This window comes from Schistocerca cancellata, chromosome 3 (genome assembly GCF_023864275.1).
Source record: "Schistocerca cancellata isolate TAMUIC-IGC-003103 chromosome 3, iqSchCanc2.1, whole genome shotgun sequence".
Taxonomy (NCBI): Eukaryota; Metazoa; Arthropoda; class Insecta; order Orthoptera; family Acrididae; genus Schistocerca; species Schistocerca cancellata.
In genome coordinates this window covers 536,929,622-536,952,166 of record NC_064628.1, presented here as the reverse complement: position 1 = coordinate 536,952,166, position 22,545 = coordinate 536,929,622, and positions in this window count along the sequence as shown.

The following is a 22,545-nucleotide window of genomic DNA, read 5'->3' as shown; positions in this document are numbered from 1 at the left end:
CAGCTTTGTATTTATAATTCCTGAACAGAAAACGGTCCATCTCATTCCCGCAGCAGCATGTCAGCTAGTCCCGTTCTACCCTCGGTTCTGTTCCTGTCGGTCTCTGTTGCGGCTTTCTGATTATAGATCGCTGAACTGGAAATGGTCAGTCTCGTTCCGACGACGGCATTTCAGCCAGTTTCAGGCCAGCCTCGGTACCACTCCCGTCGGCCTCTGTCACGGGTTTCTACTTATAGTTCTCTGAATGGGATATGGTCGGTCTCGTTCCCGCAGCGGCCTGTTGGCTGGTCTCGTTGCACCTTCGTGCCCATTCTTGTCGTTCTCTTTCACAGCTTTGTATTTATAATTCCTGAACAGAAAACGGTCCATCTCATTCCCGCAGCAGCATGTCAGCTAGTCCCGTTCTACCCTCGGTTCTGTTCCTGTTGGTCTCTGTTGCGGCTTTCTGATTATAGATCGCTGAACTGGAAATGGTCAGTCCTGTTCCCACGACGGCATTTCAGCCAGTTTCAGGCCAGCCTCGGTACCATTCCCGTCGGCCTCTGTCACGGGTTTCTACTTATAGTTCTCTGAATGGGATACGGTCGGTCTCGTTCCCGCAGCGGCCTGTTGGCTGGTCTCGTTGCACCTTCGTGCCCATTCTTGTCGTTCTCTTTCACAGCTTTGTATTTATAATATCCTGAACAGGAAACGGTACATCTCATTCCCGCAACGGCATGTCGGCTAGTCTCGTTCCACCCTCGGTCCCATTCCCATCTGGCTCAGTCTCGCTCGACAGGACTCGTCCTTCGTCGCGTGGCCACCCATCGTAGTTCCACCGCCAACTGCTCATAGTTAGTTAAGTACAGAGTCATTCGTTTCGTTCGCTGCGCACGCCCATTCTAGATCTGTTTCAAGCCTTTTTTGTGCTCTGAACTTCTGGTTCCTTTCGTATTCTACTCAGCGTCCATGAACGGTAATTAAAATGTTTCTTATAATTACGTAAATTACATAAATTTATGTGCTATGTAATGCATACAAATTTCAGGTAACAAAACGGCGTATCAATTACTTCACGATTTCGGTAACAGCAGAAGAAATACTTATAAAAAAGCCTGATTTTTTATGTCACATGCAAAGGAACGTTTTTTGATTCAAGGTAAAAGAGCATGTTCAAAGTTATGGAAGGCAGACCGACTTACAACCGAATGAAGCCCGCGTTCCATAATCGAGTGTCTGGCGTTACATTTTGTGCTGAGAATATGATAACTTCTCCAATATTATTTCAGTGATGCAGGGTGGCTCTTGATAAATCGGCCCAGAGTACTAGACTGCTCATTGTCGTCCACCAATCTTCATCCGTCGTTTTGAAGTTGTTGTTTGCATTTGCTTATTTGTTATTTCTTCACTGCTTAATTATTACATGTTGGTCTATTCTGCTCGTAGCAGTCAACAAATTCTGCGTAACTGGCGAGCAGTCTATACTCGGAGCCGGTTTTTCGTGCATCATCTTATATTATCTCATTGCGATCAGCCACATAACGCTACAGTTGGCTAAACGAGAGGTTTTGCAGAATCACGAAAATTGCAAGTGTGTGAGAATCCTGTTATGAATAAAAACTCTGTACTCCAGGGCGGAGGCAAGTGCCCCGCCTTCCATCTTCATTCATTTATGCTACTAATTTTCAATTTGTCATAAGAACCGTATGCCAAGTACAAATGAACGGTGAACGAGTAAAAATGAACGGTTCCCAAAAAAGAGCGATCACCAGTGAACTAGCTCCCAAGGATGAGTGCGTTTGCCCACCTCTTGACTTGGCGAACTTGAACGGTCTGTGCGGTGCAAGTCCTCAACACTGCCGATCAACTGAAACAAATTCCAAATCCGCTCCACATCACCTGGACTCCGATGCACGCATCGAACATCTTCCCTGGCTGACTAGCCTTGCCGGCCATTGTGATCGAGCGGTTCTAGGCGCTTCAGTCAGAAACCGCGTTGCTGCTACGGTCGCAGGTTCGAATCCTGCCTCGGGCATGGATGTGTGTGATGTCCTTAGGTTAGTTAGGTTTAAGTACTTCTAAGTCTGGGGACTGATGACCTCAGATGTTAAGTCCCACAGTGCTCAGAGCCTTTTTTTTTTTTTTTTTTTTTTTTTTGCAAGCCTTCTGCACGTAACGTGCATGACCCTTCATCATGTCCTTCGTGGCATGATGGATGTTCACACTGTTGTCTCGAAGGCATCCCTACTCTGGTGTTTCACTTCCCATTGAAATGCTGCAATCAATTCGAATGCGGAGTTCTGATTGCAGTTGGAGCTCATGGGTACGTTCACAAACAACGAGAGGGATGACCTTGCGGTCGGTACATGAACGGCCGCAGCACAACTGCACAAAGTGTCAGGGTGATGCAAAACTCTTGTTGATGTGTGTACGTACTGTTTGTTTAAACGATACAGTAGAATTGGGTAGCAAATCGCACACAATTTTCATTTCGTTTGGAGTTCGTTTCGGGACATCTTATCCAGGATCAGAGAATCTGAAACACACAAATGCAATGTGATTGGTAATCACTGAGTACAAAGTAAATTTTCGTTGAAGAAATCTAACCAACTGCCTCTGCAATGACTTTTTGAAACTATGAAGAGACATTATGGACACTCTGTGTTCTAGAGTGCCAGGTGGTTCACAATGCTATATGCCCGGGGCCTGATTTAGAGACGGTACAGATGCTAACTCCCACGCCCAGCATTTACCATACCGTCCTGTACCTCTCCCACCAACAACTCTTGAGTGTTTTCGACTTTCGATTGTTTTAGTCTCCACATATTTCAGTTGCACTGCAAAATCTTTTAGCCTAAGCAGCATCTTCCTTATTTTTGTTCAACAGTTCATTTACTATTTTCTGTAGTACTTAGCATCTTCACAGCGCTCACCGTATTAAGGAGATTACATGAAAATGTAATTGTGGTGTCACCGCCAGACGCCACACTTTCTAGGTGGTAGCATTTAAATCGGCCTCGGTCCGTTAGTATACGTCGGACCCGCGTGTCGCCACTATCAGTGATTGCAGACCGAGCGCCGCCACACGGCAGGTCTAGAGAGGCTTCCTAGCACTCGCCCCAGTTGTACAACCGACTTTGCTAGCGATGGTTCACTGACAAAATACGCTCTCATTTGCCGAGACGATAGTTAGCATAGCCTTCAGCTACGTCATTTGCTACGACCTAGCAAAGGGCCATTACCAGTTACCATTGATACTGTGCATAATTTACCGTCAAGAGCGACGTTCACCATTAATGGATTAAAGTTAAGTGTTCCACCAGCTACGTCCGTTTTTTCTAAATTCTAAATTTCCTTGTCCTGTTCCAGACTTCACGCCAGCCTGCGTGAGCTAAAACGCGTGCCTTTCTGCTTCCTCTAGTAACACGGTGTTGGCTCTCCTGCCAACCACGACAGTAATAGTAGGTAAGACACGCAATGATAACAACTGACAATGTAAACTTCTACAAAAATCAGTACGAAACATCAACAAAAATGCAGTTACGAAAAAAAAGAAGGAAGATTAGGGTTTAGCATCCCGTCGACGTCGAGGTCACTAGAGATGGAGCACGAATTTCTTCAAGGGTGGGGAAAGAAATCGGCCGTGCCCTTTCAAAGGGTATTTGATATTCGCCTGGAGCGATTTAGGGAAATCACACGAAACCTAAATCAGGACGGCTGCAACGGATCTAAAAATGTTCAAATGTGTGTGAAATCTTATGGGACTTAACTGCTAAGGTCATCAGTCCCTAAGGTTATACACTACTTAACCTAAATTATCCTAAGGACGAACACACAAACCCATGCCCGAGGGAGGACTCGAACCTCCGCCGGGACCAGCTGCACAGTCCATGCAACGGATCTGAGTCATACAGTTACGACTAGCAACATCAACAACAGCCCTTCAACTGAAGTTGCGAGGGTCCAATCGCTATGCTAGCAACAGTACTGCAGTCTTGCCGTCCTTCCTTTCTTTTTTTAGTCGATTTGAGACCAAGCTAACTGAGAATACAAACACCGATTTAGGTGCCCTGTGTCCTCCCGGCGTTTTAGTCCTACCTCTAATTTTGTTTTGCTTTGTTCTTTAAAATCGACAGTTTTGATTTGACCAATGAAAATGTTTTGACGTGGTAATGGCATGAAAAAGACAGTGAAAGAGGTAAGAAAATTAATAAACATACAAATTAGTAATTCACATAAAACTAGTATCTCGATTTCATTCAGGAGAAATATTAATGATCCTTATCCATTGATAGTATTCCTGCTGTATGTACGTTGTGGTTGTGACCGGGTGTTCCTTAGAAGCCGACTCTTATATGGACAGGATCCTCGTTCGGCCGGCTACTACAGTTTTCCTTCCAGGTCCTGACGGACTGTTTTGCTGATGTTCGGCTCTGTTTTATTTCTGTTGTTGAATAGTTTGTTTGCCGACGTAGTTGTTGCCACTAATTACCTTTTCAGATTGTGTGTAACGCTATGATTGATAAATTATTCATATTTTGGTGTCTTTTTCTACTTTATTTTCGTTTTGGTCCCGTGTATAATGTAAACACACATAAGAGGCTGATGGAGGAGGGGGGAGGAGAGGATGGGTGGGGGGAGAGGGGAACATGCTCAGTGGCAAGGAGCAGTTTACTATTTGATGCTTCAGCCAATAGCGCCACTCTGTTGCGTCTGTCTGTAGCGCGCACCTTGAGGTGCACGTAGAACATTTTGGCGTTGATTTTCAAGTTACGAGGAGCGTTCAACAAGACACGCAACACACTTTTTCCGGAAAGCAGGTTGATTTTATTCGGGATAGCAATAAACCATACTGTTCTCTACTTTTCTGGCTACAAAATCGGCTTTGCAGCAGACCCAACTCGCTTTATTTGTTCATGAGACCCAGAAAATATTAGATACAGGCTCCCAGGTAGATTCTATTTTTCTTGACTTCCGGAAGGCGTTCGATACAGTTCCGCACTGTCGCCTGATAAACAAAGTAAGAGCCTACAGAATAGCAGACCAGCTGTGTGACTGGATTGAAGAGTTTTTAGCAAACAGAACACAGCATGTTGTTATCAATGGAGAGACGTCTACAGACGTTAAAGTAACTTCTGGCGTTCCACAGGGGAGTGTTATGGGACCATTGCTTTTCACAATATATATAAATGACCTAGTCGATAGTGTCGGAAGTTCCATGCGGCTTTTCGCGGATGATGCTGTAGTATACAGAGAAGTTGCAGCATTAGAAAATTGTAGCGAAATGCAGGAAGATCTGCAGCGGATAGGCGCTTGGTGCAGGGAGTAGCAACTGACCCTTAACATAGACAAATGTAATGTATTGCGAATACATAGAAAGAAGGATCCTTTATTGTATGATTATATGATAGCGGAACAAACACTGGTAGCAGTTACTTCTGTAAAATATCTGGGAGTATGCGTGCGGAACGATTTGAAGTGGAATGATCATATAAAATTAATTGTTGGTAAGGCGGGTATCAGGTTGAGATTCATTGGGAGAGTCCTTAGAAAATGTAGTCCATCAACAAAGGAGGTGGCTTACAAAACACTCGTTCGACCTATACTTGAGTATTGCTCATCAGTGTGGGATCCGTACCAGATCGGGTTGACGGAGGAGATAGAGAAGATCCAAAGAAGAGCGGCGCGTTTTGTCACAGGGTTATTTGGTAACCGTGATAGCATTACGGAGATGTTTAACAAACTCAAGTGGCAGACTCTGCAAGAGAGGCGCTCTGCATCGCGGTGTAGGTTCCTCGCCAGGTTTCGAGAGGGTGCGTTTCTAGATGAGGTATCGAATATATTGCTTCCCCCTACTTATACCTCCCGAGCAGATCACGAATGTAAAATTAGAGAGATTAGAGCGCGCACGGAGGCTTTCAGACAGTCGTTCTTCCCGCGAACCATACGCGACTGGAACAGGAAAGGGAGGTAATGACAGTGGCACGTAAAATGCCCTCCGCCACACACCGTTGGGTGGCTTGCGGAGTATATATGTAGATGTAGATGTAGATGTAGGTAACACCGGTTCCCGTCACATTACAGAAGTCAAGCGCTGTCTGTCTTGTGTAGCACTTGGGTAGATGACCGTCAGGTTCTGCCAAGTGCTGTTCACAAGCCGAGTGCAATAAGCCCTTTTGAGGCCAATTGAGGAGCTACTTGACTAAGAAGTGACGGTTACGTAAACCGACAACCGCCGGGAGAGAGGTGTGCTTGCAACATGGCACTCACATCTGCATCAAGTGACCCCTATCGCTGAGGATGACACGGTCGGACGGTACCGTTGGGCCTTCCGTGAACTTTTCGGATGGAGTTTAGTTTAATCTGGTTACAAAATCCTATTTCTCAACAAAATCTCCGTTTGATACAAGGACCTTACGCCACCTTACTGGTATGGCATGCTACCAATCTACGTCGCAGTCAACGTCTTGTTGCATCAGTAATCTTCCCGTCATCGACGTACAGCCTTCGTTGGGCCAAATAGATGGAAGTTGAAAGGAGCGAGATCCGGGCTGTTGGAAGGTTAGGGAAGAACTTTAAAATAATGTTTTGTGAACTCCTCTCAGATGCGCAGTCTTGTGTGAGGCCTTGCGTTGGTATGGAGAAAGAAAAATTCGTTTGCACTTTTGTCGCAACGAGCGCACTGACGACTTTTCTTCAATTGATCTTTGCACGATGAATGAGGACACCAGACACCACAAACCCTTCAGAGACGCAGAAGACCGCCGCCACGATTTTACCGTCCTAGAATACGGCTTTGAACATTTTCTTCTAAAGAGAATTGGTGTGGCATCACTCCATGGATTGCGGTTTCGTTTCCGGTTCGAAGTGGTGAACCCATCTTTCATCGCCTGTGACGATCTTCGACAAAGAAATGTCACGATCAGCCCCGTAACGTGCAAGCAATGTCGTACAGATGGTCCTCCGGCGCTCTTTATGGTCTTGTGTTAGAAGGCGAGGAACCCACCGGGCAGACACCTTTGAGTACCACAGCTGCTGAACAAGTGTGTCCGCACTACCAACAGGCACGTCCAGGAGTGCAGTGATGCAGCGAGGTGTGTGGTTGGGATATGCCGATCACCTCGATTGACGTACTTTCCCAACTGCAGGAGTGACCCTGGTGGCACGAGGGAGATCGGACTGGTTTGTGCGGCCTCGTTGCGATGATGATAGACGCGTCACCCAGTGACTCACAGTGCTTTTGTTTACTGCCAGGTTTCCGTAGACATCTTTCAAGCAACTGTGAATATTTACGGTGCTCTGGTTTGCTGCCAAAGGAAACTCAATGACAGCTTTGTGCTTGGAGCGCACCTCCATGCCACCTACCGCAACATCATGAAACTTTAGGGGCTGAAGCGGTAATATTCCACGATGTCCACGATGGATTACGCATTTCTTCAACCGAAACTGGCTGAAAAGAATGTGTGGCGTTGCTTGCTGAACGCTCCTCGTAGTTGAGGTATGGTGAGGGTACTAGCCACTGTAGTGTTCAGCAGGTGTGTCATAAAGCTAAAACGACAAATATTGAGTTAAGAAGCGACAGAGATACTTTTTCGAGCGTAAGATTGTTTCTAGGGAGAGTCAGAAGCAGAAACTGTAGCTCGTTGTGGCACTAACGCAGTGTTGTCCGTTATGAGTGTAGGTAACGCGGCAGGAGGATATGGCGTGGGACAGAGGCAGAGAGAACACTGGCGGTGCCACAAAGTGTTCACCGTCCCTCTCTGTGGAGAAGGTATCACACAGTCGCCTTCTTAGTTGCACAGTACTATGGACTGTAACGGGTGTAAGACTATCTGCAGTGATTCGTAATTGTGCAGATGTTGCGTAGGTGGGGGCAAAGGTGAGCGAGAAAGATCCGAATCTAGTGTTTTCCGTACTTTTGAGTGTTCGTGGCAGCCCTGCATCTTTAGTTGAGAGCTATTATGGTGGAAGAGTCATGTGTATTGTGCTAGGGTTTTACTCTTTGAAGCTTTCGAGATACGAGGTGATTTACTTTCTTGAAAGTTTCTATGTGAGTCTTTATAACTGATGGCTATGTGTCTGGTACAACACAATCCTACAGAATTACCAATACCTTGTATGTAAGCATACAACGTAACTCATGCTTTAAGCTTAGTTGTTAGTTTATGAAGCCATATATGGCAGCTGGTGCCAGAAGTTCAGAAATGAGCTCAACGGGGCAAAGATGTCGACAAGTGTACCTCTGCCCCAAAAACGTTTGACTTTTCTTTCTTCACTTTCAGTACTGAACATATTTAACGGACCTTAATTTATAGTTCACTGTTACACACCGACTAACTCGGTATCAACAAGACATCAACTTCTTGTTGCCGAAACAATAAGAGAATAACGTCCTAGACTCCGACGCCGTTGTCTTCCAAAACATTAGAGGAGACTAACAGGCTAGTCGAAAATGGAGCATTCTCTAGAAATGCAGCTAAAAGGCTTCGACATAATGAAAGGGGAAAGACTTAAAGCAGGCTATGGAGCGGCATCATTGGGAGAGTTTCGAGGCAGTATTTTCTGAGACAGAGGAAATTGAATTGGCGGAGCACTGAATGAATCTGGATCCTATGTTCTATGGTCTTATGATTAAACATTTCCGACATTTAGCCTTGTGGAAACTAATGGCGCAAACCACTCTTTTAATATGGAAGCCCAAGTGGCAGGGGAAGACTGAGCTCGCTTATTAATCGTTCGTCATGATTTAAATATGACGCAACCGGAGAAAATCAGTATCGGGAGGATAATGGGGTCCAATAAGGCACAAAAGGGCCTTTTTTCAGCATCTTGGAAACTTTGCAATCTAAATATAGTTTTTCTCTCCATCGAGTAAATAATCAAGACTCAACTGGGGGAACAGCAGGAAAACGTGGCAATAAAAGGAGAAATAATTATAATACAGTGTGTTTCGTTGTGTTAAAATGTTTCTTACTTAAATCAGTGGTAGGTTAGTGTCATTTTTTGATGTTTAATACGATAATGACAATGGAGACAACGATTATGATGATGATGATTGTGACGATGGTGATTTTGATACAGTAAAACGTTACGCAAGGTGATCACATCAGACCGTACAAAAATTTAGTAGGACATAGAGGATGCTCCACTGAATAATTTGAAATAGGGAACCTGTGGTCATAGAAGCCTTCTTAAGGAGATAATAGGAATAAAACCACAGTACTGTGTACTTTTTTATTTACACTAGTTACGGTTAACTGCAAATATCATCATTGACACAATGAATGTACTATTTGTAATGCATCTTGCAAAATGTGCTGGAACTGACGGCCATCAACCTCAATGCTACCACGACAACGGTGAACAAGATTCTGTCGCACCCTGACAAATATCCTTTGTGTGTTTCGAATCACATCACAGGCAGCTACAATTCTGGCAACTAATTCCACCTCGGTATTCATTGGGGTCTCATACATAACTGACTCTAGATATCCCCATAGGAAATAATCAAGGAGATTTAAGTGGCCGCCGGCCGGTGTGGCCATGCGGTTCTAGGCGCTTCAGTCTGGAACCGCATGACCGCTACGGTCGCAGGTTAGAATCCTGCCTCGGGCATGGATGTGTGTGATGTCCTTAGGTTAGTTAGGTTTAAGTAGTTCTAAGTTCTAGGGGACTGATGACTACAGATGTTAAGTACCATAGTGCTCAGAGCCATTTGAGCCATTTAAGAGGCTCCGGAACGCCCTATACTTGCAATGTTAAAATAACGCTTATAAATTACATCTTTCCTCACAAAGTATTTGAGGTAGGAAGTTGAACTTTTTACAGATTATTTATTGGAACATGGGCTACAACTTAGCACGGGGATTTTACAAAATTTTAGTTCAGTTATTAAAGATGATTTTTTTCAATTGTAATGAAAATTCACAACATTTTTTTGCAATTTTTTATTTATATATTCAAAAATATACAGTTTTTTGGAAAAAGGCTGTGTTAAATTATGCAGAAGGTACTATGTAATATTTACTGAAAGTTTGAAACAAATATGTTTGGAAAATCCTTAGAAAACATGTAATTAGTATGAGAAAATAAAAGTTTTGGAAATCGAGCGACAAAGATTGGATTAACTTTTTAGTGCATTCCAGGTCCATAGGATGGATTATCTTCATCCTCTGCAAACTCCTCCACCAGCTTCCTCTTGTTCCTCCTCCTGTTTACTCTTGCTTGTATTTCTAGACTCTTTACAGCCCTGTCTGCAGCCCGAAGGCGTTCCTTGTCTAAAGCAAGCATCGCTCGTACCATGTTAGAACCTATCTTCATTCCCATAATAACACATACCTTTGGCTTTCCAACATTTCTCCTTTTCTTAAAAGCCTTCAGAGGATTTCTAATAACTTTACTTTTACTCATTATTATACTTCAACAAAACAGAGACTCAAGAAACAGAATTAATTACGAATATTTTCGAGATAACGACAGAGTAAATAGACATGAAACAATCGACAATCACACCAGCGATATATATTGAACCATCACAGTTTAGCCACAACACATACTTTATCTCACATCACTAAAATGTACCTGATGAACAAGGACGCTAATAATAACACCATTTGACAGCAGTTTAACAGCGCCACAGTGGGTCACGCCCATGTAGAACACATTTTTAAAAAATTTAAAAATAGTTGTAGTCTTCGGAATTGAATAAATTATATATCTATTAAAAGGTAATAGTCTGCAGATTCAGAAAACGCAAAAAAGTAAAAATTGAACTTTTCGTGATTTTGAGCCTTTCCGGAGCCCCTTAAGTGACCGGCCGGAGTGGCTGAGCGGTTCTAGGCGCTACAGTCAGGAACCGCACGACCGCTGCGGCCGCAGGTTCGAATCCTGCCTCGGGCATGGATGTGTGTGATGTCCTTAGTTAGGTTTAAGTAGTTCTAAGTTCTAGGGAACTGATGACCTCAGAAGTTAAGTCCCATAGTGCTCAGAGCCATTTGAGATTTAAGTTAGGTGACCTCGCAGGCCGTGGAACAGGACGTCCGCTTCCAATCTAGCGACCAGAAAATACCTCCTAGTAATCAGGGTCGTCCTTCTCGCTTCCTTGTAGGAAATGAAGAATGTAAATGTAAATAATCAGCACAGTACGTGTGAACTTGTACGCATGTGAGTTGTAAGTAAGCTGGGAAACAGTAGTACTGGACGAAGCGGTAGACAAGTTTACTTCCACATCTCCCTAAGCAGGCTTCTCCGACCCCAGGTTCCCTACCTCAAACTGTTCAGTGGTGCCTTCTCTATGTGCTGTTATATTTTTGCACGCCCTTACGGAAACACCCTGTACAAGTTAATAATGGCAGTACCTGACAAGTACTGTAATTCTCCTTTAGGATGTTAGAGCTATAATAATTCCTTTTTGTGTGCAAATTCACCCCCATAACACTTGGGGGTTACCCCAGGCCTGGTGTAAAGATCCAATTTCTTCGTTCGTAACATTTTGTTAAATGAAAGTTTAATACATGATACAAGCAATCTTGAACTTATGACATCGTGTACAGTATGGTAGTAGGTGGATTGTGTAGAATTTTCATTGTCATGTGCCAGAAAAGCAGAAGGGAAAAAAATTGAAAAGTGTTAAGTACGCATATTTGCCCCCGCCTACCCTACGGTAAACTCCCTTCTCTTTCACATTCTGGCGTACGACGTAGAGTTGAGCCACCTGAGCGCGAGGCTGCCTCGGCGCTTATCCCATTCGGCGGTGGGCGCCCAGCGTGTCGGGCCGGCGGCAGCTGATCCGCGGTCTCGGGCCTGGGTCACGCGCCCCGGCCGCGCCTTAATGAGCAACGCCACAATGGCCGGCCTGCACAATGGGCGCGCTCAATGGCGACACGTGTCCGGAAAGCGAGCCGCCGCCGCCGCCACCGCAGGACCTTCGCACTCCCATTGTCACCCCCTGACTGGCCTCTCGAGTGGCCGGCAGTCACGCCTCTGAGGCGGTGCCGCTCTGTCGAAAATCCACAAATGAAATGTTCACAACAGCCGCTTTGTGGCTGCCGTGGACCTTCGCTTCTTGTTACGCTCCTCGGACACGAGTTACCACCTGTACGGCTGCTTGTTACCGTCCCTCGACACTCCTTGTGCGTGCTTGTCGCTGTTGCTGCCGTTGCTCGTGAATTACACGCACAATTCAGTTGGAGTACTGGCGCGCAGGTCGCCATGGAATCCGAACACTGGGCAACAAGTGGGTGAGAGGCAATGGAACTCGCCGCACGTGTTCCACATCGATATCAGCGTTTGTCTCTGGCAACGCAGCTCTCCGCCCTGATGCACTGGTGCCACGTAAGGGCGTGACCAGGACAGCGCGCTGCCCACACATTCCTAACACGTCGCTGTGCCATACTCCACACCGGGGTGTGTGTCGTCGCTCAACGCCAGCACGTTATCCTGGACGACACTTAGTAAATACGTGGTTTCGAGGGAACGAGTTGCAACATAGACTGCTTGAAAAAAGAAGTGGAACAGCCTGAAGCTCTAAAAGGGTATACGACGTTAGCTACAAGAATGGAAAGAACGCTGCTAAACTCACACAGTGGCTACCTAGTGCTACTTGTTTGCGCTGTTGATGGTTCATCCACATGGAAAGCACTTTGAGTGCATTGATTATATGTCAAATGTAGTTCAGTAATAATTCTCCAAACCCCTACGAAAAATAGCTATAGTGTTATGGCTATATGATCTGTCCTCTGGGTGATTTCACGACACATGTCCTCTTATTAAGATATCCACTAAAGAAGAAAATAAAAACAAGAGAATCAGTTAAGACGGTTCTCAAGTAATCTCTTAATCAGGAAATTTACAACGAACTTGCCGGTATTAGCTCTCCTATCAGTTGCGTTACTCCGGCCTTGATGTTGAAAGGTGGCTACACTGAGCCACAGCGCCAAAAATCGCGCCAGAGAGAGTATTGTTTCGCCGCCTCCACTGGCAGTGCGTGTTGAGAGGTAGCGGCAGGCAGTGCTTTATGAGACGTAGTGGCAGGCAGTTCTTGCCGAGCAGTTGTGGTGGACACTGCTTGTAGCGGAAGTTGAGATGAGATGTGATAGTGCAGAGTGTTGTTCCATGTTTTATGCAGTGGTTTGATGGGAGAGATAGCAGATGTTGATCCAATGGAGATATTGTAATGATCTGAGTGCTTTTCGTCAATATAAATTAAGGTAACTAACTACTGTTCTTTATTTTCTTATTATTTGTGTGTCCTGAATAATGCTTCATTACAGGTTCAGTCAACAAAGCATCTGGCTTGTGTTCTTGTATTAGAGTGTAATTCTGCTTTCCTTACGCAATTATAGTATTTCTAATTTCCTTTTATCACGTCAGTATAATTGCTATTTAAAATTTCTTGTCTTGTTGAAAAAGAACCGTGCCAGATGTGTACGTTGAGTCATACTACCACACACAGAACAGCTACACTTGAGTTTGTTGTTTCGTAGGTACAAATTCTTTCATACATGTGACTTTACATAATAGTTTACAGAAATATCATGTGGTTAAACAATTCAATCGATAACGTCAGCAATGACGAATATGAGCAGGTAAGAGTCTTATAACTTTTCACAAACAGTAATACACAAAAAATCAGTTAATACAATATTCACAACAAGTAGTTCACAGTTCCAGCAGTAGCACCCAGCACTGTTGAATAGGTGCTGACAGCAACAAGTGACATCATCTCAGTAGAAGCAGTTCATCAGTGGCACCCAGCATTGTGGAGTAGGTTCAGACTCCAACAGGTGACATTTCAGTAGAAGCAGTCCACCAGTGGCACCCAGCATTGTGGAGCAGGTTCAGACTCCAACAGGTGACATCTCAGTAGAAGCAGTCCACCAGTGGCACCCAGCATTGTGGAGTAGGTTCAGACTCCAACAGATGACATCTCAGTAGAAGCAGTCCACCAGTGGCACCCAGCATTGTGGAGTAGGTTCAGACTTCAACAGGTGACATCTCAGTAGAAGCAGTCCATCAGTGGCACCCAGCATTGTGGAGTAGGTTCAGACTCCAACAGGTGACATCTCAGTAGAAGCAGTCCACCAGTGGCACCCAGCATTGTGGAGTAGGTTCAGACTCCAACAGGTGACATTATTTCAATAGATGCAGTCCATCAGTGGCACCCCACATTGTGGAACAGGTGCAAACAGCAACAGGTGACATCATCTCAGTAGAATCAGTCCATCAGTGGCACCCAGCATTGTGGAACAGGTGCAGACTCCAACAGGTGACATCATTTCAGTAGAAGCAGTTCATCAGTGGCACCCAGCATTGTGGAGTAGGTGCAGACTCCAACAGGTGACATCATTTCAGTAGAAGCAGTTCATCAGTGGCACCCAGCATTGTGGAGTAGGTGCAGACTCCAACAGGTGACATCATTTCAGTAGAAGCAGTCCATCAATGGCACCCAGCAATGTTGAGTAGGTGCAGACACCGACAAATGACATTAAACAACTATCACTGATCATACTGTTCCTCAGCACAAATTAAACATGTCCTAGTGGCACCAATCATGTAGAAACAGTACAAGTAACAGTCCATAATTTCATCATTACTCAGACAGTTCAAGCATGAACAATAGTTTGAATGCACATACAAATGCTTTTACAATGTTCTTACACTAAACATACAAATCATAACAAACACACAAATGATATCAGATAATTGTCATATTACTATTACAAGTACACAAACATCAGTAAACCTATAATATTTATGGGTGTCAGTGCAAGCCACTACAAACAAATAAAATAATATTTAGGAGTTAGGTGGGTAGGATTAGGAAAGGAAAACACACAAAACACACTCACTCATCTTTCATCCACATTAAGTACTACTGTGTAATTGTATAGTGTTAACTGTCTGAATCCACTTCTATCAAATTTCATGTTCATCATGTGTATCAAGTAGTAGTGACAGCAATGTATAACAGTCAATAATTGTTAAGTCAACGTCATAGTCATCATGTCAAGACCAATGTTTGCCAAGCCAGATCAAAATGTATGGTTGCTGAACAACTGTCAGTGTGCCAAGATATGCAATGCTTCCTCTCTCCAAAAAAAAAAGTACATACTGCTTAGTGATTTAACAAAGTGTGTGTAGACAATCTTCCTTCCATTTTAGTATTCTAGTCTGCTATCTTCATCCTCCTTGTTCCATATAGACCAACAACAAAAAAAATATGCACCTCACTTATTTTACCTCTTATACCCATACTCCAATCAACTTCATACAATCTCAATACCTCCATAATACCTCTTCAATACGTCGACATATAAACCTTAGCACCAATATCATTTCACTTCCATAACAACTCTTTCCTCAAGTCAGTTTCGTCGAATAAGTACAGATACAATCCTAATGCAAACCTCCTCATCCCATACAATCCGAAGACACACTGTCAACACACAACCTCTGTGTAATCCATCTGACCAAAATCTTCTACTCATTATGAATTATAAACAAAGAATGCATACATGACCTCTAACAGACTTAGTTCGAATAACTCTCAGTAATTAAGTACGATTACGGAGTATGAATGATCCTAATATTTCACAGTGTGTACACCACTTCAAGAATTATGGCAAACAGAAGCAAACATGTGGAGTATTTCTTGTGTCAAGTGTCACTTCCTATTTCAATTGCTCACGAAAAACGCAGTGTAATAACTGTGTTGGTATGTCATGTCGTTAGCTTCCTTGCTATTGGCATACATTTATACAGCTTTCATAAAACTTCCAGCTCATGTGACTTCTATGAAGTTTCTTGTACTAAAGTCGCTCGTCGAATTACTGCAGTTCATTTTCTTATGTTAAAATATAAAGCACTGAGCGTAAGCAAAACAAGCAACAGCGTGTAAATATACCAGTAGAGAACAGAATGTCAACAAGTGGATGCAGCACAAATCTTACGAGGCTCTGCCAAGCGAACAATCTGTGAATAGTACCATAGTGTAACCTAAACTCTATGTTTGTACACTGTACATCAGCATTGCTATATACCAAATTGAAGTATAGTTATGACAACAAGCAGAAATGTGTAAATGTGCAATCCATACGCATAGCAGTAAACATATATCTTAAGTACTAAACAGGTCATTAGCATCGTATCTTAATAAGTAAACATGAAGGCGCAAGCAGATAAATCACAAAGTATAACTTACATACCTAACCACATCAGCACAATTAATCAGGTGACAATTATAATTTAAATAAATAAGCACAGCAGGCACATAATTAAAAAATATGACATCAGTGAAAAAGCAGTGCAGCCAAGCGATGCATAGTATACACAAGTTACAATCCAGTACATTAATAATCACTGTCAAAATCAGTTAACGTACGCAAGCACGTCGCTTCACAAGCAAATTCATAGAACATGTAATTAGCACAAAGTATGAATCACCTAATCGCGAGCAGCAAATTACGTCTAAAGTACGTACCTAAGTGGAAATATGTTACCTGAAAAATAAACTCAATTAATAGTTACCTTTTTAGTTTATTACTTTCTTCTTCGAAATGACATTTTTCCTGAAATTTTCTCGATAGCAAGTCGTCTTAACGTCGGACACGCACAGAATTTACCTGAAGTTCTTAAATATTTTATAGAACTGTATCCTGAAAAATACTGAATGTTAATAACAGATTTCAACAAGTCACTATAGCTTTATACTGATTTTATTCGGAGAAAGACTGTATTTATTTACGGCTGTCAGTGCATTCGCACTGAGCGCTCGATCAGCTGTAGGTGCGTGACGTAGGAAGTGATTGTTTGCGGTCAACGACTGCCTTTAGCGGCGCGCAGACTTGACTGTTGCTTTGAGTATGTGCCGCCGCCAAAACACAGCGCGGTATCCTTGTACTCTCCGTGTGTTTACATACAACTGTTAGTTTCTCAAAAGTATGTCTTCTACAAAAAATTTTCAAAAGTATATCATTCCACAAAAATTTTAACATTAGATATATGATGTATTCCCTTAGAGCGTCGAGATTTAAGAGTTTCTACTTCAACAGTGTTATCATGTATAATTTTGCGAACTCTATATGGACCGTTATAAAGCAGAAAAAATTTGCGACACAAGCCTTTTCCTTTGTGAGACAATCGATGAGACTTAATTAACACCTTCTGACCAACTGACAAGATTTTTAAACGACCAGGACGCTTAGCTGATTTCTCTCTTCTAGCAGCCGCAGATGCAATATTTTGTAGAGCCAGGTTGACAACTTCAGAATGCCGCAGTTTCCGTGTAGGCGGAAAGGGAACGATTTCAGAAATGCGATTTGTCAGTGCTTTGTTTTTTAATATCAGTATAGGCGGTAAAGAAGTTGAGTCGTTAGGAAGTTCATTCAGAATGTTTTGAAAAATATGAAGATACTGATCCCAAGTTCTGTGATTCTGATGACAATAAAGACGACACAATTTATTGATTTCCTTCATCCATCTCTCTGAAGCGTTAGATTGAGGGTGAAAAAGTGAAATGAAAATTGGTTTAATTTTACGACGCTGTAGAGTACGAAGCCAAATTTTAGAACGAAACTGTGATCCATTATCTGATATAACCTTATCAACCTGACCCACTTCTTTAAGAAAATGTTTGATGAAAGCATTGGATATTGAACGAGCTGTTGCTTTGCGTAACGGTGTAAAACACACATATTTTGATGTCAACTCCACTGCTACGAAAATGTACGCAAAACCATTAGTAGATCGAACCACTGGACCGAACAAATCAACTGCAGCCATGTCCTTTAATTTTGCTGGAATGATAGGAAACAACGGTGCTCTGTGAGATACTGTCGGCGGCTTAGCCTTCTGACATAATTTGCATTTGGCAAGAACAAATCGAATACGTTTTTCCATATTATTGAAGTAGCAATTTTCTCGTAATTTATGAAATCATTTTCTGGGACCAAAGTGTGCATAACTGAAATGCGTATACCAAATCAGCTTATTAATCCACTCATCAGGAATACAAACTAACCAAACAGAGTTGTCGACCGATTTTCGTTTAAAAAGAATGTCATTGCGAACTAAATAATGCTGTCTAATCGCTACGCTTTCCTTTCTCCTCCACTTCTCCTTAATGTCCTTCCAGATTGGATCCTTATTTTGCTCCTTAGCGATGTCCTGGAGCGAAGACGAAATAAAGTTCTCAAACGCAACACCTTGAATATACATCAAACAATAATTGTTTTCCTTGCAGTCCTCTTCAGCACTTTGTTTCAAGCCCATAGGTGCACGTGATAAAGCATCGGCAACAATATTTGAAGAACCCTGTATGTAAACAATACTAAAATCAAATTCCTGTAGGTACAACGCCCATCGTGACAATCTGCCATGAGTTAATTTTGTTGACATAAGAAATTCCAGAGCTCGATGATCGGTGTAAACCTTAGTATGTCTGCCAAACAAGAATGTGCGAAATTTTGTAAAAGCCCAAACAACAGCCAAAGCTTCAAGTTCCGTAATCGAATAATTCTTTTCTGATTTAGAAAGAACACGACTTCCAAATGCAATAGTCCTTTGTACTACAACGCCGTTTTCTTCTATCTCTTGAAATAAATGTGCACCTAGCCCTTTGTATGATGAGTCCGTTGCCAAACAAAAATCTTTAGATAAATCCGGGTGTGAAAGAAGTGGAGCAGCAACTAAAGCATCACGAAGTTGTTCAAATTCTGACTGAGCTTCCTCATCCCAACACCAATTAGATTTCTTTCCAGATAGTTCACATTAACGAGGTGTGGCCAAATCGTCCAATCTAACAAAGCGTCTAAGAAAATTACAGACACCAAGGAAACTACGAACATCACGTTTTGTGGTAGGAACAGCATAATTACGAATAGCGTCAAGTTTTTCTGGATCAGGAAGAATACCTTCTGTAGAAATAATGTGACCGAGAAATTTCACCTGTGAACGACCAAATTCAGATTTCTCCAAGTTCACAGTAATGCCAACTCTTGCAAAGATACGTAACAATGAATCCAAAATTTTGTTGTGCTCACTCCAAGAATGTTTAGCAATAAGAATGTCGTCAACATATGAAGTAATATTGTCACGAAGATAAACAGGTAAAATTTCATTTAAGCTACGTATGAATGCTGCTGAAGATACAGTAAGTCCAAACGGTAATTTCCGAAACTGGTAACAGTTACCAAAGGCTAAAAAGGCAGTGTATTTTCTACAATCAGGGTGGAGTTCTATTTGCCAAAAACTTGCGCGCATATCAATCGTGGATAAAACTTTAATTCCATGGAAATGTTGAAGAAGTTCATCTAAATTTTGTGGGCGGTCAGTTTCAGGAATGATGATATTATTTATCTGTCTGGAATCCAGAACCAAACGAATTGACCCATCCTTTTTCAGAACAACGTGTAATGGGCTAGTATAAGGACTGACTGCAGGCTCAATAATGCCCTGATCTAACATGTACTGAAGTTCATTCTTAACCTTGTCTCTGTAAGCCAAAGGAATAGCGTACGTTTTCCCACGAAATGGCGTGTGTTCTTTTACTTTAAATAAATATTGTAAGCCTTGTATAGTTCCTGTGTGATGTCTAAATACTGTAGCATGTGAAGTCAAAATGTGGTGCAGCTCTTCTCTTGCAACGTCATGTGGCACTTCAGCTTTCTTAACCTTTTCATTAATTAATTCTTCGCTATTAATTATATCATCCATCGCGTCTCTGTATCTATTGTCGTTGTCATGAATAAACACACTGTCGTCATAATTCTCAACGAAAACATCAGAAGTAAGAAACCTTAAACATTTTGTATCTGACTCAGATCTTGTTAAACACTCGAAAAATTTCAAACATTTCGGCATTCCGGCAACAGTCAAATTCACACTTCCTTCTTTAAAGTTCAAAATTGCCTTATGTGCGTTAAGAAACTCCATACCTAATATAATTTGTGTACTGAGCAATGGAACAATAATAAAATTAGCAGAAAATTCGTATCCTTGACAACTGAAATTTAGGTTGGTCTGTTGTTTAACTTCTACACCTTTTCCAGAAATCGCTCCTCGAATTGTAGTTTTAGAAATAGGTAACACAGGACAGGCAATAGTCCTTTCACATATACGAAAAACTGATTCACTAATGACGTTCAATGGGCTCCCAGAATCTAAAACTGCAGTGAACTTATTCTTACCCACACGTACTTCAATAACAGGATGTAAAAATGCGTCTACATTATTTTCCTTTTCGTCTAACAAAATGTCTCTCATGTCTTCCAGGCGTACGTAGTGTAAAGCCGTAGTGTCATTACTTTCTGAACCGTCTATATTGCTGCCAGAAGCCGAAGCTGCTAGTCATTGTCGATTGTTTGCGTCACGTCTTTGATTATTCGCGTCATTTCGCGGATCCATTTCTACGATTTGCACTTGTCTCTCTGAAGTTCTGTCACGTGGAGGATGCCAATTAGGTCCCTCCTGTCTGTTAGATACAAATTCTTGGTTGTGTCTGTTATTAAAATTTCTGTTTTCCTGTCTGTCTGCATAACTACTTCTTGTGTAATTTCGACTGTCACTTCTGAAATTATTGTTGTATCTACTACCCGGATTATTTCTGTAGTAAGAATTTCTATTACTGTTTGAATAATTTCTGTCTTGATAATACCGATTACTGTTTCCGTATGATTGATCATTCCGGTACGAATTACCGTTATTATAATTGTCTGTGTAATTTCTGTTAGAACGCCTGTTATTGTCATAAGGCTGGTATCTATTGTCCTGTCTGTTTCGTCTGTCATTCTCAAAATTACCGCTATAACGTCCGTTCCGATCACTGTCCCTTTTCTCTGAAAATCTATCATAATTACTGTTACTGAAAAAATTACAGGTAGTCCCGTCGTCATTGTCGTACTCGAGTTCTTGTAGCAAAGTCTTAAAAGTCTCAATGTCGTCTTTACATCTTCCGGCTAAAGCAATTTGTCTTATGGATTGTGGCAGCTTGGTTAAACAAATGCGAATTAATTCAGTCGGGCTATAAGGGTTGGAAAGGAACTGATTCTTTCGAATCATGTCTTCAAAATATTCCGCTGGCGTGCGGAATTCAGACTGTTTGAAATTACGCTGCATGATAAGACTGTGTTTGACTCTGTCTTGCGTGTTTTCGGACCAATATGCCGATAGAAATGCATGATAAAAATCATTTAGGCTATTACAATCTCTAATGATTGCGCGCATCCGCGTCGCCGGTTCGTTTTCTAAATACCCACACATAAATTCCAGTTTGTGACTTAGTGGCCAATTTGGTGGAAGTGCGTACATAAATTGATCTAACCATGAACATGGATGTATGTCATTCTTAGAATTGCGGAAGATCTTAAATTTCCGAACAGTCAAAAAGTGTTTATAGTCAAAGTTTTCGCCTCGTGGCGACAAAGACCTACCGCGTTTGTCCCAGTCCCAAGGTCGACTATTGTCAAGTTCGCGAGCCTGGCGATCTCTTGTTGCATCCCGTAAATGAAACAAATTATTTTCTTCAAACCCCTCTGCTATCTGTGATTCAAAATTTCTTCTACTGTCTTTAACTACAATTTCGCCTTCAATTTGTTTCACTTGCTTTCGTAATGCCTCAACTTCCCTTTTAACGCGTTCATTAAATTTTCCTTGATTTTCAACATGTTTACTTATGCTCTGGTACTCTTCGGTTTCTGAAAATGGCAATGGAGCTGTGTCATCTGAATCTCTGTCCCCATTTAAACTAAGATTTGTCAATTTATCTGAAATCTCCTCCACTCTTTCCGATAAATCACCTATTTGTTCTTTCTGTTTATTTACGTCTTCCGTAAGTGTCGCCACTCGGGTTTCAGTATGGTCACATTTAGTAGTTAACTGTTCATACTGTTGTGTTAGGTTATTTATTCTGTCATTTGGTACGGATTTCTCGATTCTTTCAAGTATTTCTTCCTTATCGTGTGCACATTGTAAATTTAATTCTGAAAATTTCTGTACTATCACGCGATCTCTTTCCTCCTGTTCTCTATCCTGTTCCCTTTGTCTAATCTCTACTGCAATTAATCTATTATTGTGAGAATTCAAAATCGGTTGTACTTCTTCTCTGATTTCTTTCTTCAATTCATCTTTCATATTTTTGAAACATGTCCCTATTCGTGAGTCTAACCGTGTTTCCAAAGTTCCCATCTCTGTTTTTAATTCAGATCCAAACCGTGCTTCCATTGTTCCCATTTGCGATCCCAGTGAGTCTAACCGTGTTTCCATTGTTCCCCTATCAGTTTTAATTTCAGATCGCAAAGTTCCCATCTCAGTTTTAATTGTTCCTATATCAGTTTTAATTTCAGATCGTAACTGTGATCCCATATTTAATATAGCACTCATCAACTGCTCCATATTAAATGGTTCAGAATTCTTTTCGCCCCTAACATTTTCCACAATACTAACTTCCTTCTGCATAGCCATAAGGCTATCTGTGTTCGATACTATTCCAGAATCTTCTGTCGTTAATCTCGGATTCTGTGAATTTTCTGGTTGAGAAAAATTTTGAAATGGTTCCGGACTATTTTCCCG